The sequence below is a fragment of the Phoca vitulina genome, unplaced genomic scaffold, assembly GCF_004348235.1.
Source record: "Phoca vitulina isolate PV1807 unplaced genomic scaffold, GSC_HSeal_1.0 scaffold7, whole genome shotgun sequence".
In the NCBI taxonomy this organism is placed as follows: domain Eukaryota; kingdom Metazoa; phylum Chordata; class Mammalia; order Carnivora; family Phocidae; genus Phoca; species Phoca vitulina.
The window spans coordinates 30,196,290-30,211,490 of record NW_022589710.1 but is presented as its reverse complement, the minus strand read 5'-3'; positions in this window follow the sequence as shown (position 1 = coordinate 30,211,490).

The following is a 15,201-nucleotide window of genomic DNA, read 5'->3' as shown; positions in this document are numbered from 1 at the left end:
CTTTATTAAAGGCTATTGACAAATGAAATTGTGTTTATATTTGAAAAGTGTGTGCAAACTTTATGAAACATACATAATTATGTTAAGAAGTTCAAATTAGAAAAAAGATATTTCATTAAAACATAAAGATTTATTTAAACAAGGGGAAGTATAAAGAGAAGGCTAATTAATGAATTTATCAACTTGTCTTTCTGACCAGTTTGATCTTTAGACACGTTCGGTCCACCATACTTCTTTCCCTCCATCAATCTTGATATATGAATGGAAACGTCGTAGAGAGGGATTACAACAATCACTCGGCAAAATAGTAATAGGAATCTCTCAGCACATTGACTGACATTCTTTTGCTCAATTGCTAAAGAATAGCTTTGGATTGACCCACTCCACATTCAGTCTCCCTTTTGTGTGCTTTCTGAACTGCAGAAGCTAGAAAGCTGAAAACTACATTTCCTACACCCCCTTCCAGCTAGGTCCTCCGATGTACTTTGGTTTCACCAATCAGATATGTTTGCCAAAGACACGAATATAGAACTGAGTTAAGAAGAATTAACAGGTCTGCTGCTTTGGGCTGTTCTAGAAACTCAGCCTAGAATCTGTTTCTTTGGCGATCACATCCATTCCATAAATCACGCTGTACGATGTAATAAATTCATTGCTGCCTCAGTGAACCAGAGTAGATTCTGTTCTCTGTATAACTAAACCTTGACTAATATTGCCACCTTTGGTAAAAGTTTCTGGATTTGATTTTTGTTTAAATATATATGAACCGTTTAGGTGTGGATTTATATACTAAAACTAGAATTTAGTGCTCAGCACCCAAGTTTTTATTTTAAAATAAAATGTATTGCTTTTATCTTTGTTCAAAATGGAAGTCATTTTGTAGCTTTAATTCAGATTATAAATGAACTTGTGCCCATAATAAATGCATTCGATAATAGAGCAATAAGAAAGAAAACAAGTTTATTTACTTTATCTGAGATAATCTCCGTTCTTTTTCTGTATTGGGACATATAACACACTTACAAAATCAAGAACATAACAAAAATATTGCTCTGTAATATGCTTTTCACATGATATCTTGTGAACATATTTTCATATCAAATCTGTATCACTGTTTTTAAATTCTTAGTAGAGATTGTATATATCTTCCACGTATTTTTAAAGATTTTATTTATTTTATTTATTTTTTTAATTAATTAATTTTATTTTATTTATTTGACAGAGAGACACAGCGAGAGAGGGAACACAAGCAGGGGGAGTGGGAGGGGGAGAAGCAGGCTTTCCGTGGAGTAGGGAGCCCGATGCGGGGCTCGATCCCAGGACCCTGGGACCATGACCTGAGCTGAAGGCAGACGCTTAACGACTGAGCCACCCAGGCACCCTCTTCCACGTATTTTTATAACCCATTCCGCGTTTTGAATATCCAGGTTGTTTTAAATTTTCCGTTGGTACGAACAAAGCCAAAATTAAAATTTTTCATTTCCTCTCTACTTATTTCCTCAATGTAAATTTGTAGGAGAGGAATTTCTAAGTCCATTGTAAAGATTACTATTTTTTTTTTTAAGATTTTATTTATTTATTTGACAGAGAGAGACACAGCGAGAGAGGGAACACAAACAGGGGGAGTGGGAGAGGGAGAAGCAGGCTTCCCGCGGAGCAGGGAGCCCGATGTGGGACTCGATCCCAGGACCCTGGGAGCATGACCTGAGCCGAAGGCAGACGCGTAACGACCGAGCCACCCAGGCGCCCCCATTGTAAAGATTATTGATATGTATTGCCAGATTGCCCTTTATACAAAATGTATCAATTTCCAAGGTCACGGGCAGCTCTACTAGTGCCTATTACTTTGCATGTCACCAACCCTGGGTGCAAACAGTCTGACCATCCGACAGGGGAAAACCAAATCTCACTTTATTTTGTTGCTTTCATCCTCTCTTCTTTCTTCTCATTAAAAAAAAGGGAGAGATAGAGAAAACCCCCAAAACCCTATAGTTTTTAGTTGTATATATATTTTTATATATATCTTTCTCCCTACAATTGGTTTATTGTTTGGGCTTCTGTGGTTCAGGATTCTTATGCAGATGTTCCTTATTGTGATGGTAAATGCAGATACACGTTTAAAAGCTTCAAGTGTTCTGAACTATGGTTTCCAAAGCGAACGCTGAATCAGAAGGCACATTTCATGTAGCATTGGCCACAGTGACACTCTAGGATGGAGAAGCCCAGTGTCACAGCTTTAACCACTCAGGCTTGTGGAGGACAGCCCCCTGGCAATCTGTATTTGGTTCTGTGGTGGAAGCTATCACAGCTTATTTGATTGCTACCTCTGGATACACGGAGTCTCTCTTCAAACAGCCACAGGGCTCATTGCTATTATTAATCTGTCTCTGTTGCCAGATTCATAGCTTCAGAGTAAGAAAATATTATCTGAGCAAATATTTAAGCAGAATTCTCTACACTGTTATGCTTCATTAAAGAACAGTTTTCACTCAGTTTGTTCTGGAGTAAAGTGAAATGCTCCGAATCAATACACTCTCCAGTTTGCCCCAGCCCTTTCCCTCCCCCACCCACAGTAGGAAGACAAGGGCTTCTCAGGAAGAAAAGCTTTATGAGGATGAGCCCTTCTCTCCTATTCATGCCCTTCTACCAGAATTCAGTCTGTTGGGGGGAAAACATGGTGACGGAAATGGAGAAAATAAAGGGTGTTTGTCTGCACCCTCGTGCAAAGTGGTTAAAAACCACTGACATTCTTCTGCCAGTCGCGGGCTGACACATGTGCTTTGCATCGGCCCCTTCAACATTATCTTCCTTGTGGGTTTTCCTATGCAGCAAAAGCTTTCAGGTATGTGGCTGGTTTGGAAAGCATAAAAACGTGTCATCTGTATCGTATCCTAAAGTAGTATGGTGTCAGGACTCCTATCCTAAGATACTATAGGGCCTTCCCTACCCCCTTCTGTTTCAGCTGCCCCCTTCCTACTCCCCGATTCAATATACATGCTATAGAGAGCTCCAGGGAAAAGTGACTAACTGTAAAAGAAAACCGAACAAACAAACGAAAAAAACCCCCCAAAACACTAGACATTGAAATTATTGATCTGGACAAGTAGTGTTTGTACAACAAACTGGTGTGATTTATCAAACACGAACACAAAACCTGGAAAGAGGTGTTCCTAAAATGTCTAATCACTAATATTTTTGAGCGTATTGGGGCACTTGTCTTTCTTGGTGTGTTTCACGCTGGCCTAGGTGATTGATGGAAATTTTTGTTTTCTCTTAAAAGCAGCTGTTAGCAGAACAGTGTCTTTCAGCTGGTGGTGTTCACGTCGATAACTACCCATTCACGTTATTGTTGATAATAACCTTATGAGTGGGAGAAATGCCCATGAGCTTATGGAGAGACTTGGAAGGGTGAACTTTTCAAACTCCATTTGATAAATCTCAGATCAGGAAAATATGGAGCCAATAAGCCAGATTCCTTTTTTTTTTTTTTAATGTTTCAAGTTTTTATTTAAATTCTAGTTCAGATTCCCTTTCTCTTAAGAACTTTCTCTCTTCTGTTTTTATATCCATGCCCACTGAAAAATGGTTGGTGGTGGCTCATCCCACCTTATTTTCTATTAAAGCTTTGTGGAATAAAGGCCACGGAGTCTCTACTCTCAGCGTCTTCAGGCAGATGAATCCGTTCTATTATTTCGTAACTGCAAAAAAGTTGTGGCATGTCTGTGTAATGGATTGTTTGCGAAGCTGTCAGAGTTGGTTTGTACGGTTGTTTTTTCAACACCGGTAAAGAAGGAAAACCACAATTTATTGTTTTGGATCACAAAGTTGTATTTAGAATTACAGATTAAAATATCAAGCTTTTATCTTATATTTAAAAATAGCCATTTTATTATATTAAGAAAAAAACATGTAGCTCTATCTTGTTATTTCTTTATCACAAAGAAGAGAGAAGTGAAATCCGTATTTAAAAGGCTGTGGAACATTGTGCATTTAAAGTACTCAGCAAGTTATTCCCTAAAGCACTCCATATGATATGTAAATCTTTTGATCTTTCACAAAATGCATGAATACTATAAAGAATAATGAGTACAAGCCTGGAAAATACAATATTGACTGTCAATGTAGTGCACTTAGCGACAATTATTATTTGCGTGGCTTTTGCAACATCACTGGAGGGGATACTTCCGTGAATATGTTAAGTACATGCTGGTGTCTGCTAAAGAAGATTTAATTTTATAAGAAAGAATTCTTTTTCCCTTTCCCCTTCCACTGGTTAATTTTTTTTTTTTTTCCGAAACCATTTTCTCAAGACAGAAAGAATCTCTGGGAAAGGATGGAATTGACTAGAATTTAAAAAGAGAAGCCCTACTACCCTGTTGTTATTAATTACCATATGATGGATAAAGGAACTTGGCTTTGGAAAGTATCACTCTATGATACCCTGCAGAAAGAATATTTAAGTCATGGTAAGCTGTTCTTTTTAGAAATCTTTATTTAAAACTTAGTTTAGCGATGTGAATGAAATGTCTTCAAGTTTAGTTTAGAGAATAGTTTAATTGGCATTTCTGAACATTTTAGAAATTACCAATTCTGTTTGAACTTGGTCAGCAGGACTTATTTGAGACAAACAAATAAGCCACAATCTTTTTTTTTTTAAAGATTTATTTATTTGGGGGAGGGGGCGGTGATGAGAGAGGCCGAGGGAGAGCGAGAGAGAATCTCAAACAGATTTCCTGCGGAGCACGGAGCCTGAAGCAGGGCTCTATCTCAGGACCCTGAGACCATGACCTGAGCCGAAATCAAGGGCTGGACCCCCAACCAACTGAGCCACCCAGGCATTCCAAGCCACAGTCTTTTTTATGTATCAGTTAAAAATTTGATATTTGAATTCACTTGGTTTTAGTCAAAGTAATGAGCTATTTTTTGTTGTGGCTAGCTGTGTTTGCAATGTGATAGGACCTGGTTAATCAATCCAGTCCTAAAAGTGCAGAGCTGCTGGCTAAGGACAAATGGCTCACTGGTAGAAGCAATATGCCACAAGATTTGGAGGTAGTTCGTGCACAAATGGGAATAAAAATTGATTCCCATGTTGAGGTATGTGATCCCAAGATGTTAGTGTCTCAACATACACAGAGACATGAATGCAAAGAACTCTACTTGAATGCATAGCTGTATTAAACCTTTTAAACTTAAGTTTTTAAGAGTATATGAATAAATTTTGATTCTAAAATTTGTTTGGAAATGCAAAGAACCAAGAATATCTAGTAGGATTTTGATAAGGAAGTACAAATTTGGAGGACTTTGCTATCTGATTTTGTGACTTATTTTAAAGCTACAGTAATCAAGATAATATGGTGTTGGCATATGGTCAGATAAATAGGCAATAGTACAGAATAGAGAGCCCCATGTTTATAATCATTTGATAAAGGTACCTAAGTAGTCCAATAGGGAAAGGAAATCTTTTCAACAAATGCTGGAACAACTGGATATCCATTTGGGGGGCGGGGGTGGAAACTTGATCCCATATCACGTTATACACAAAAGTCAATTCAAGATGGATCACACACATAAAAGTAAAAGCTAGAACTCTAAAGGTTTTTGAAGAAAGTATAAGATAATATTTTTGTGATCTCAGGGTAGGCAGGAGCTTCTTAGGACACAGAAAGCTTGCAGATGCCAGACTGTGGGCCTTCTTAGCCTCCATAATCACGGGAGCCAATTCCTGTAATAAATCTCCTTTTATATATACCTTATTATATATATATATGTACAGATATTTATGAGTTATACATGGATATATATGTGTATGTGTGTATATATATTATACTATATATTTTATACTACACACATACATACACATAAAATTATATGTATATATTCCATTGGTTCTCTCTCTCTGGGGAATCTGGATTAATAGAGCCACTTTGAGTAATCACATCTTCAGCAGCATGTTCATTTGTTCATTCGTTCAGGGAACATGCATCAAACCTGCTATGTGCCAAGTTCTAAAGTAGATCTGAGATACCAAGATGATTGCAAAATAATTCCACTCCTCAAGGAATTTGCAGTTAGTTTGGGAAAACAGAAAACGATGTAAAGAAGTAATTGCTCTACAGTGAGATAACCACTATAAAGACAGACGTGCACAGCACCAACATGGTGCGAGGCAGGGTGTGACCAACCCTGTCTAGAGAGACACAGGCAGGGTAGTCAAGAGAAGGAGAGCATGAGGTGGTTCACGGGCCAACAGAGTGGAGAGAAACATTCCTGGCAATGCCCATTACGTGGGCAACGTCGTCCATGCTTGAGACACGAAGACCTGCAGCTCACTTTATCTGGAGGAAGGCTGGAAGCAAGAACTGCTTCCAGGGCTATGATCGGAGATGAGCACCGGGAGGGCTCGTGTGCCTTGCTGAGAGCTTTGGGCTTTACTCTATGGGATATTCCTAGGTTTTCTTAAGCAAAGGACCATCAGAGTGAGAAATGTTCATATTAGAAAGATTGCCCTGGTGGCACGATGAGAGTGAACTAAAGGTGAGATGCTAACGAGCCAGGATCCAGAGTCTGATTCAGAAACAAATGACTTGATGTGTGGTGATAAGGAGGAAGGGACAGAGTTGACACTTAAAAGGTGGAATCAGCAAGAATTTGTGAAGGAAGAGATTTAGAAGGAGGGGCTGACGGAGAAGGAGGAGTGAAGGCTTCCCCCTAGGTTTCTGATTTGGGTAGATAATGCTACTATTGACTAAATAGGAAATAGAGAGGAGGAGCACTTATGAAGAGAGTTCTTGAAGCTAAGTTTTGGTTATTTTGACTTTGAAATTTCTGTGGGAGGTACAGCTGGAAATAGTCAACTGACAGTTGTGTGGGCAGGTTATAAGCATGAATACAACCCCCCAGGGTGAGTGTACAAATCAGTAAAAGATTAAAAGTTCAAATCCTTAGAAACACCAACATGTGAGAGTGGGATAGATGGCAGGAGGTAGGGGTCCGATTCCAGAGAAGCTGCTTAGGAAGGAGCAGTGCCCCAGATACAAGGGGGCTGTGTCCCAGCTAAATCTGCGTGGGTGGCTGGATCCTTGCAGAAGCTCCAGCCTCTCTCAGTTGAACCTAGGAGCACAGAGAAAACAGAAATATGAAGTTTCAAGGCAGAAGCCACATGACTGGGGTATAGCTTCTAGGTTTAGTTGCCATAATCATGCAAATTCTATTTTTTAAAAAAAGTCCGATCACAAGACCCTGCCACTGGATCTCATAATGGGGACACAGGGTCAGCAGTACACATCAGCCCTTCAAGCATTCCAGTAGTTCTAGGACATTTGTGAGTGGGGTTGCACCTATACACTGTGCTGGCCCCAAAGTCAGAGAGGAAGAGACAATTTAAGGGATATTTGTACCAAACCCCATGAATATTTAGAAAGATAAAAATGGATCTATTGTGGGGCATCTGGGTGGCACAGTCAGTTAGGCGCCCGACTCTTGATTTTGGCTAAGGTCATGATCTCAGGGTCATGGAATTGAGCCCCGCATCAGGCTCTGTACTCAGCGAGGAGTCTTCTTGAGATTCTCCCCCTCTCCCTCTGCCTCTCCCCCTGCTCTCTCTCTCTCTCTCTAAAATAAATAAATAAGGCTTTTAAGAAAAAAATAGATCTATTGCTACAACCTCGGGGCCCGAGAAAACTGTCATGCTGACTTGCTCTGTTTCTTTTAAAAAATGCCTCATTATTGCAGCAAATGGGCCATCATAAGCTCTTTCTAGTATTAGCAAGATGCAGAACACTTTCCTGAAGAATTACAAAGAAATATATTTCTATAGCTCACAGTGTTTTCAGGAGTCACCTTTCTTTGGGGAAGATGTCTTCTTATTTTGAGTGACAACTCAGAATTATACCAACAAATACTACTGTTCACTTCAGCAACCAAACAGATGGATACCCAGATCCACCCACTGGAGAATCAAAAAGACCAAGATCCAAATTTCTCTGTGTTTTTTTTGTTTGATTGTTTGAGTTTGTTTATTTTTTTATTTTGTTATTGTTATTATTATTTGCTGTTGTTGATGACTCTAATGCCATTTGAACCTGAATTTAGAAGTCCTCAACAAAAAAGTGCATGAAAAACAACAAATGAATGTTCCTGGATAATTGATCCTATTTTAACTTAGCCAATAGCTACAATGTTACTTGGAAATAATTATTTTATTCAAATTCTAGTTTGAGTGAACAATCTTTGAAAAAAGACCAGATGTTGAAAAGTTGAGAGTAAGAGTTGTGATTTAGACTTTGTCAAGGAAAATATTCTGGATGAGTCCATGTTTTGCTTACTCAAACAGAACAATTAAGGAAACGTGATATTCCAGCTTGAAAGCAGTTACACTTTGATCTAACCTCATCCTTTCCGATATATTTAAGAAGTTCAGCTGATTAGACAAGAGTTTTAATTAGGGTAGAGGTAAAGTTGCTGTAACAAAAGAACCTTAAACACAATGTCTTAAGGAAGATAGTTCTAGGGAGAATATTCCAAGGTGGTGGGAAAGTTCTACACCACCTGGTCTTTCAGGAACCTGTCTTGTTGATCTGCCATCCCTTAGAGCATTGTCCTTGTCCATATAATCAAAGCTGGCTTTGATTAATCAAAGCATGGACATGGTCACATACATGCCTCAGCTGACGATAATAGGGAAGAGAGGTGCAGAGGGACACGTGCCTCATCCTTAAGGTTGGAGGTCCCAGAAGTTGTACACATCCCATTGCCTGAACTTAGTCATGTAGCCACATTCGGTTGCAAGGGAGGCCGAAAATGTAGTGTCTAGCTGGGCATCCAATTGCCTAGTTTAAACTCTAGTGCTGGGGAAGGAAGGGAGAACAGACTTTGACAGACAACCAGGAGTTTCCTGATCTTTGTGAGACACCCTGATAGAAACATGACAATACTGAGCTTGGAAGCTTAGCTTCAAAAGGCAGGACTTAGGGCTCAAACAGTGGTTAAAATGTACTAAAGATCATATTGCAGAATAAGGGAAATGAATGCATTGTATTCCAAATGGATATTTTTGGGAGAAGCAGTAATGCAGAAAGATAGTAAAAGGCCCAGAGCTTAAATAAACACATTTGAATAGGAGGTGATGTGTTGTAAGACAAATGAAAATCAGTTGATTTACCAGGCCTCTATCCAAATGAAAATAAGGTCACCCCTGATTCTGAGAAGTTCATATAGGAAAGGGGAAGAATTCTAATTAGGATTAAGAACATTATCTCTCTCCAAATGTCTGCAAGCATAGAATACTGGTTCCGTCCATGGCTATACCTATAATTTTGCAATATGACTTTTTTTTAAAGGAGGAGACAATTTGGTAAACTGATAACTAATTTAGATAATGCTAATTGTATTGGGTGGAAGATGATTAGGAAAGTTATAAAAGAAACCTCAAGTGTGCTCTTCATGGGATCTTATTGAAAACATAATATTGTGTAAAGCTGTTCTCCCTTCGACAAAAGAGAGATGATTCCTGGATGGGCTTGTATTATATACAAAATCAGAAGAGGAGGAGCTGGGGGCAGGAGTGGAGGGCATAGTGGTTATGCTGATTTTAGTATACTTTGGAATCCCTCTTTAATTCCCTTCTGTGAATGGTCCATGAGCATACGCTCACACGTGACTTAACCGTATAACGCTGTTACTTGGCTTTATAATCACAGACCATACTTTGCATGTGGATTACCAGTACACATTTACTTCCCTCTCAGTTAAATGCAAATCGCCTTGGTTATTAAGTAAATCCTCTCTATTTTAGCTGTGCACACAACTTGCTGTCTTAGAACATTGTGGAACTCCTATAGTTCTTCCTATGGATTGGTTGCTATCACTGAATCAGGTTTTGGAGACTTAGTCAAATATTTGTTTCCCATTTTAAGTAAACATAGTGTGCTAATCTACACAAGTATGGTGTCCTGTATAAAGCCTGTTTAGTATTATTTGGAATCATCGTATTTTCTTCATGCCATATGCTAGTCAACAGGAAAGATACAGTAACTATCCCGTGAGTGCTCAATCAAGCAAAAGGCATGGCCTGTATGATGCAACTAACATCCTTCCACTTCTGTAGTACAAGTTCAGGCAACCCCTCTGGGCTTGTTATTTTCTGTCCTACCCCCCCCCCCCCACTGATTCATTCTCCACTCTTCTAGGCCTTGCTTTGTGCCGTGGGAGGATGACCCTTGTGGACCACATCTCCTGAGCTCCCTTGCTGGTGGACTTATGATTAGATTTGGCCAATATCTGGAGATCAGAGGGTGAAGAGGTAAAGGTTTGGGGGTAGTTCTTCCTGGATCCCTCCTTCCTTCCATGCTCTATTTCAGGCAACATCTGGTTCCCTCCATGACCACAGCTTCCACTGGGTGGCTCTTCTTTGATCTTTCGTCTCTCATTGTGGTCCACTAACCTGATCTCTTCTCCTTGTCCCTTCAGTTTAGAGGAGTAACAGCTTCCCACTGTAGTTAGTTCCTGGGTACCTCAGTATCTGTTGCTCATTCTCTCAAAGTAGCCCACACCTCCACAAGTAATACTTTCTTAAAGTTTCTTCATTTGAACCACATGGGGTGAATTCTTTCCCGGCCACAACCATGGCAAGGAAGGTAGCTGAGAAGTCTTTGTGTTGATCTACATTCAACAAATTCTGGGGAGAGCTATCCATGCCTACTCTGTCTAGTTTCCTTCCTTTACTTTTCTCTTGAACTCATTCAACAAGTCATTGCCCTTGTCAAAGTCACCAGTGTTAATAATGATAATCCATGGGTCAGTTCTCAGCCCTCATCTTATTTGATCTTTCAGTAGCCCTGGATATAGCTGATCATTCTCTCCTCATTGAAATGTTTTCTTCACTTGGCTTCCTGGACATCATGTTCTACCAACTTCTCTGACAGTTCATTAGCCAGTCTTTCTCAGTCTCCTTTACTGGTTCCTCCTTGTGACAGAGCCTGGATGGGCTCTGTGCTAAATGCGGAGTCTGCTTGGGATTCTCTCTCCCTCTCCCTCTGCCCCTCCACCTGCTCTCTAAATAAATAAATAAATAAATAAATAAATAAAATGTTTAAAAAATATCCAGTGTTTTTCCCCTTTTCACCATCTCCACAGAGATCATGCCGGTCTACTAGCTGTGCCTGAAATGCTGTTCTCCCTGCTTCTGCCCTTGCCCTTTCCAGTCTGTCATGAACCTAGTCAACAAAAGGACTCCGTTAGAATGAAAGTCACATCATGTCACTCCTCTGCTCAAAACCTTTGGGTTTTGCATCCCACTCTCCACAAACACAGGAGTCTTACAATGGCTTGCAAGTCCTCTCATCAGGTGCCCGATCCTTCTTGGACTTCAGTTCCTACAGCTCTCCATCTCCACATTCCCGCCATGCTGGCCTCCTCACTGCCCCTTTGCACAGTCCCACCTCAAAGCCTCTTTTCTTCCTGTTTCTACCCCAGATGGTCCCAGGGCCTCCACCCATTTGCCTTCTTGACTCAGACAGCTCTTTAGTCCGTGAGGTTTCCATGACCACCCATTTAAATTGCACCCTGTCTGCTCAAGCTCACTTTCCTCCTTTCTGGTTCAGTCTTTCTCCATAAGAGTTATCACCATCATGCTTACAATTCATTCAATTAAATTGTCTTATTTCTTTGGGCTTCCCTCCCTAGGATTTAGCTCAATGCAGGCAGGGATTTTTGTTTTCCTCCGTGCTGTATTTCAGCTCCTGGAATAGGCCTGGCACACATAAGAGTGTTTGAGAAATACTGATGGAATGAATGAATGGGTGAATGAATGAATTTTCTGCACTCCTTTTAAACCAGACAAGAATATCCAAGTTTTAAAGTGCTTCTTAAAAAACAGATCGTAAGTGAAAGAAAGGAAGGACAAAGAAAGCAGGAAAGAGAAAGGCAGGGATGACTTTACACTCTAACAGAAAATATGCTGCACCATTAGCAACCAGCATTTTCACAGCCCTCAAAATGGAATCTGTCCCAATAATCATGCTGACGGAGCCATTCGTAGGAGATTGGGGTCTTATGACTAGCATTCTGAGAACTCACGGCAAGCAGGCACTCCAAGCTAGCGCTGTTAGATTTAACATAACAATATGCTAAGCCAAGTGTGTTTTTATTTTATGTAATATGACCAAGTGGCTATAATTTTAACACGTTTTAAAATGTATTTAGATTTCTCTTTGTAAAAATATTTGATATACATAATTTGGAAAATGTAGAAAAGAATAAAGGGAAAAGGAGTGACAGAGAAAGAAAGTTGGAAAGGGAGAAACAGCCATAGTCACAAAGATGTATGTAGTTACCATATTGATGCACAGCCTCCCATCTTTTTTCTTTACATTTTTTTAAGTGATCTGTCTGGGGGCACCCAGGTGGCTTAGTCGGTTAAGCGTCTGCCTTCCGCTCAGGTCATGATCCCAGGGTCCTGGGATTGAGCCCCGCATAGGGCTCCCTGCTCAGCGGGGAGCCTGCTTCTCCCTCTGCCTCTCCCCCAGCTTGTGCTCTCTCTCTCTCTGTCAAATAAATAAATAAAATCTTTAAAAATATATATATATAAGTGATCTGTCTGCTCAATGTGGGGCTCGAACTCGCAACCCTGAGATCAAGAGTTGCATGCTCTACCGACTGAGCCCGCCAGGTGCCCCTTTCTTCCTTAACATTAAAAAAAAAAAGAGAAAGTCATCTTTGAATGACCTTAATAAACGGAATGCATGAGCATGAACCTCAGTGCACATAACATGAATCACTTATCAAATGCTGAAGGAGGGCTGCTCTCATTCCTCGCTGCACTTGCTTAGCAATCAGCTCACGTGATCATAATTATCCTGTCATCAGCAGCATTTAATGATAGACAGGGCCATTCAGACATTATCAACAGCCCCGTGTGCAGATTTCAGTTACCCGTTTTCCTCAATCTGAAAGAGCAATTCCATTTCTGTAGCAGGAATGAAACATTTTTAGTGAGAAACCAGGAGAGATTAAAAATGGTTTTGGCCTTGCCTGTGAGTAATGATGTCAAATGATGTAGTGGGGTAATTATTGTAAAGACTTAATTCCTGTGTCATCAGGTATTTATAGATATACAAAGCATTCTACTGATTAAACAGCATTCAAGGTGACTAAACATTCCCCTTGATTGACAGTTTACAGCTCTGACTAAAAAGATTAAATAACATTAGAAAGTAGCAGGTGACTTCTTTCCCCTCGGGGCATTGTGCCCTGTGAGGAAACGAGTGAGACTTCTAATAATATTGCTCACAAGAAAGTTCTGAACTGTTTGCTTGCAGCACTCATACTCTGAGAAGGAATGCAAATCCTGTTATGCATCTTTTTCATCTTGGGGAGGTTGCAGTGGCTATAAAAGTTAGATAGAAGGTAAAGGAAAGTATACCTTCCCTTGAGACTGAAAATACCCTGAAACGTGTCCAACTTCTAGGGGCAGATAATGTTTCAGAGCTGTTGGCCAAGATCAATTTGCTTTCTATCTGATACATTCTTTCTCCGAAATAGAGCCAAGATGATCCCAAATTCAGAGATTCAGAATTTCAGGTAACCAACATTGCTTCTCTATAAAAGGTCCCCTGTAGCCAGCCTTCGGTTACATTGCGTGATTCCTAATTACATATCTACGCATGCCTTACCTCAGCCTCTATCCTTTTTTCCTTTCTAGGAGGTTCAGAAGAGTTGTTTTTTTTTTTTTTACCATCTCCTCTTCAAGCTGGATAATACTACTTCCTACAAAATCATAATCATAAAACCTTACATGCTTGTGGTTCTTTGAACTTTATGAAATGTTTCTTTTTTTCCCTTTTATCTCATGGGAATAATAGTACCTACACAAAGGGTTATCTTGAGAGCCAGATGAAAGAGTGCGTGTGAGGCGATTAGCACGGTGTTGGCCCACAGCATTTGCCAAATAATTGTAAACCATTTTAATGAACTCATTTACTATATTTCATCCTCACAATAGCCTCGTAAAGTAGATAAAATAAGCAGTGTTATTTTTTGTAACGGGTGCCTTTGAATCTTAGGTGCAAAGGTTGAGTAGCTTTCCTAAATTCAAGAGATTTTTAGGGGCCTGAGTCAAAACTGGAATCCAGACCTGCTGATTTCCAACCTCCCGTGTGTTCCCTGGAGTCTTCTAGAGCACATTCTGGCTCTGGGGTGAGAGATGAGTCTCAGTCTGCCACGTCTTCTCCCTTTGGGCATCATAACTGTCACTAACGTGCCCAGCTGTGCTCCTCTTGGCTCCTTTAGTGGCCATCCCATCGCTCTTCTATTAAGACTGCATTCTGTGCTCATTAAGAGCATAAGCTTTGCTTCCCGACAGACCTGGGTTTGAATCCTGGTTCAGCCTCGTAGCAGCTGCGTATGAAATGAGCATAGATTCATTGGGAGGATTAAAGAACGGAAGATACTGCCTACGTAGGACCTGGCACATGGAAAGCTCTCTCCAAATTTTCGTTATTCTTATGATTGCTAGATGAACTCCAGGGCTACACGGCTGTACCCGCTGTCAGAGCCACGTCTCCACACCAGCTGTCTCCTTGGGCTCCAGCCAACCTGGCTCATGGCCTCGATACTCGACTGAAACTACTGCTCTCCTTGTCAATAAATACCTCCTTCTGACCAATCCAAGGCCTCTCTCCAGCTTGGGGCGCTGCGGACCCATCCCTCTCCACTGGATGCTTTGCAGTCTTGGCATCAGTGCACCCCACCCTGGTGATTTTCCTTAGACATGGCTCCCTTCTCTTCTCAAGGCACCACTCCCCTCATCCCGCCCTGTTGAGCCCTGCCTCTCCCTGCAGACAAAGTCTTGGACCTACTATTCTCTTCTTCAGCTGCACCCTACAAAGATCATGGTTTTATTTATGTCTCCGTATGTATCACCTTGTATTCACCATCTCCACTGCTGGAACGATTAATTGGTTTATTCCCGTATCACATATATATAATTGCGTATATAATTTTTTTTCTGTTGCTCTAAAAGCTTGGTGAGAACACTTGAAGGAATGGGATTAATAGTGCTGGCAGGAAGCAAAAGGGGAAATGCCTCAACATCATCTGCATCTTCTTAACTACTCTTTACGAACCTTCAGAGGTGCAATCGTGGACCCCCCCATGCATCTCATCCCTTCAGGGAGGGTGCCCAGTAGCCATATGAGTGAATAG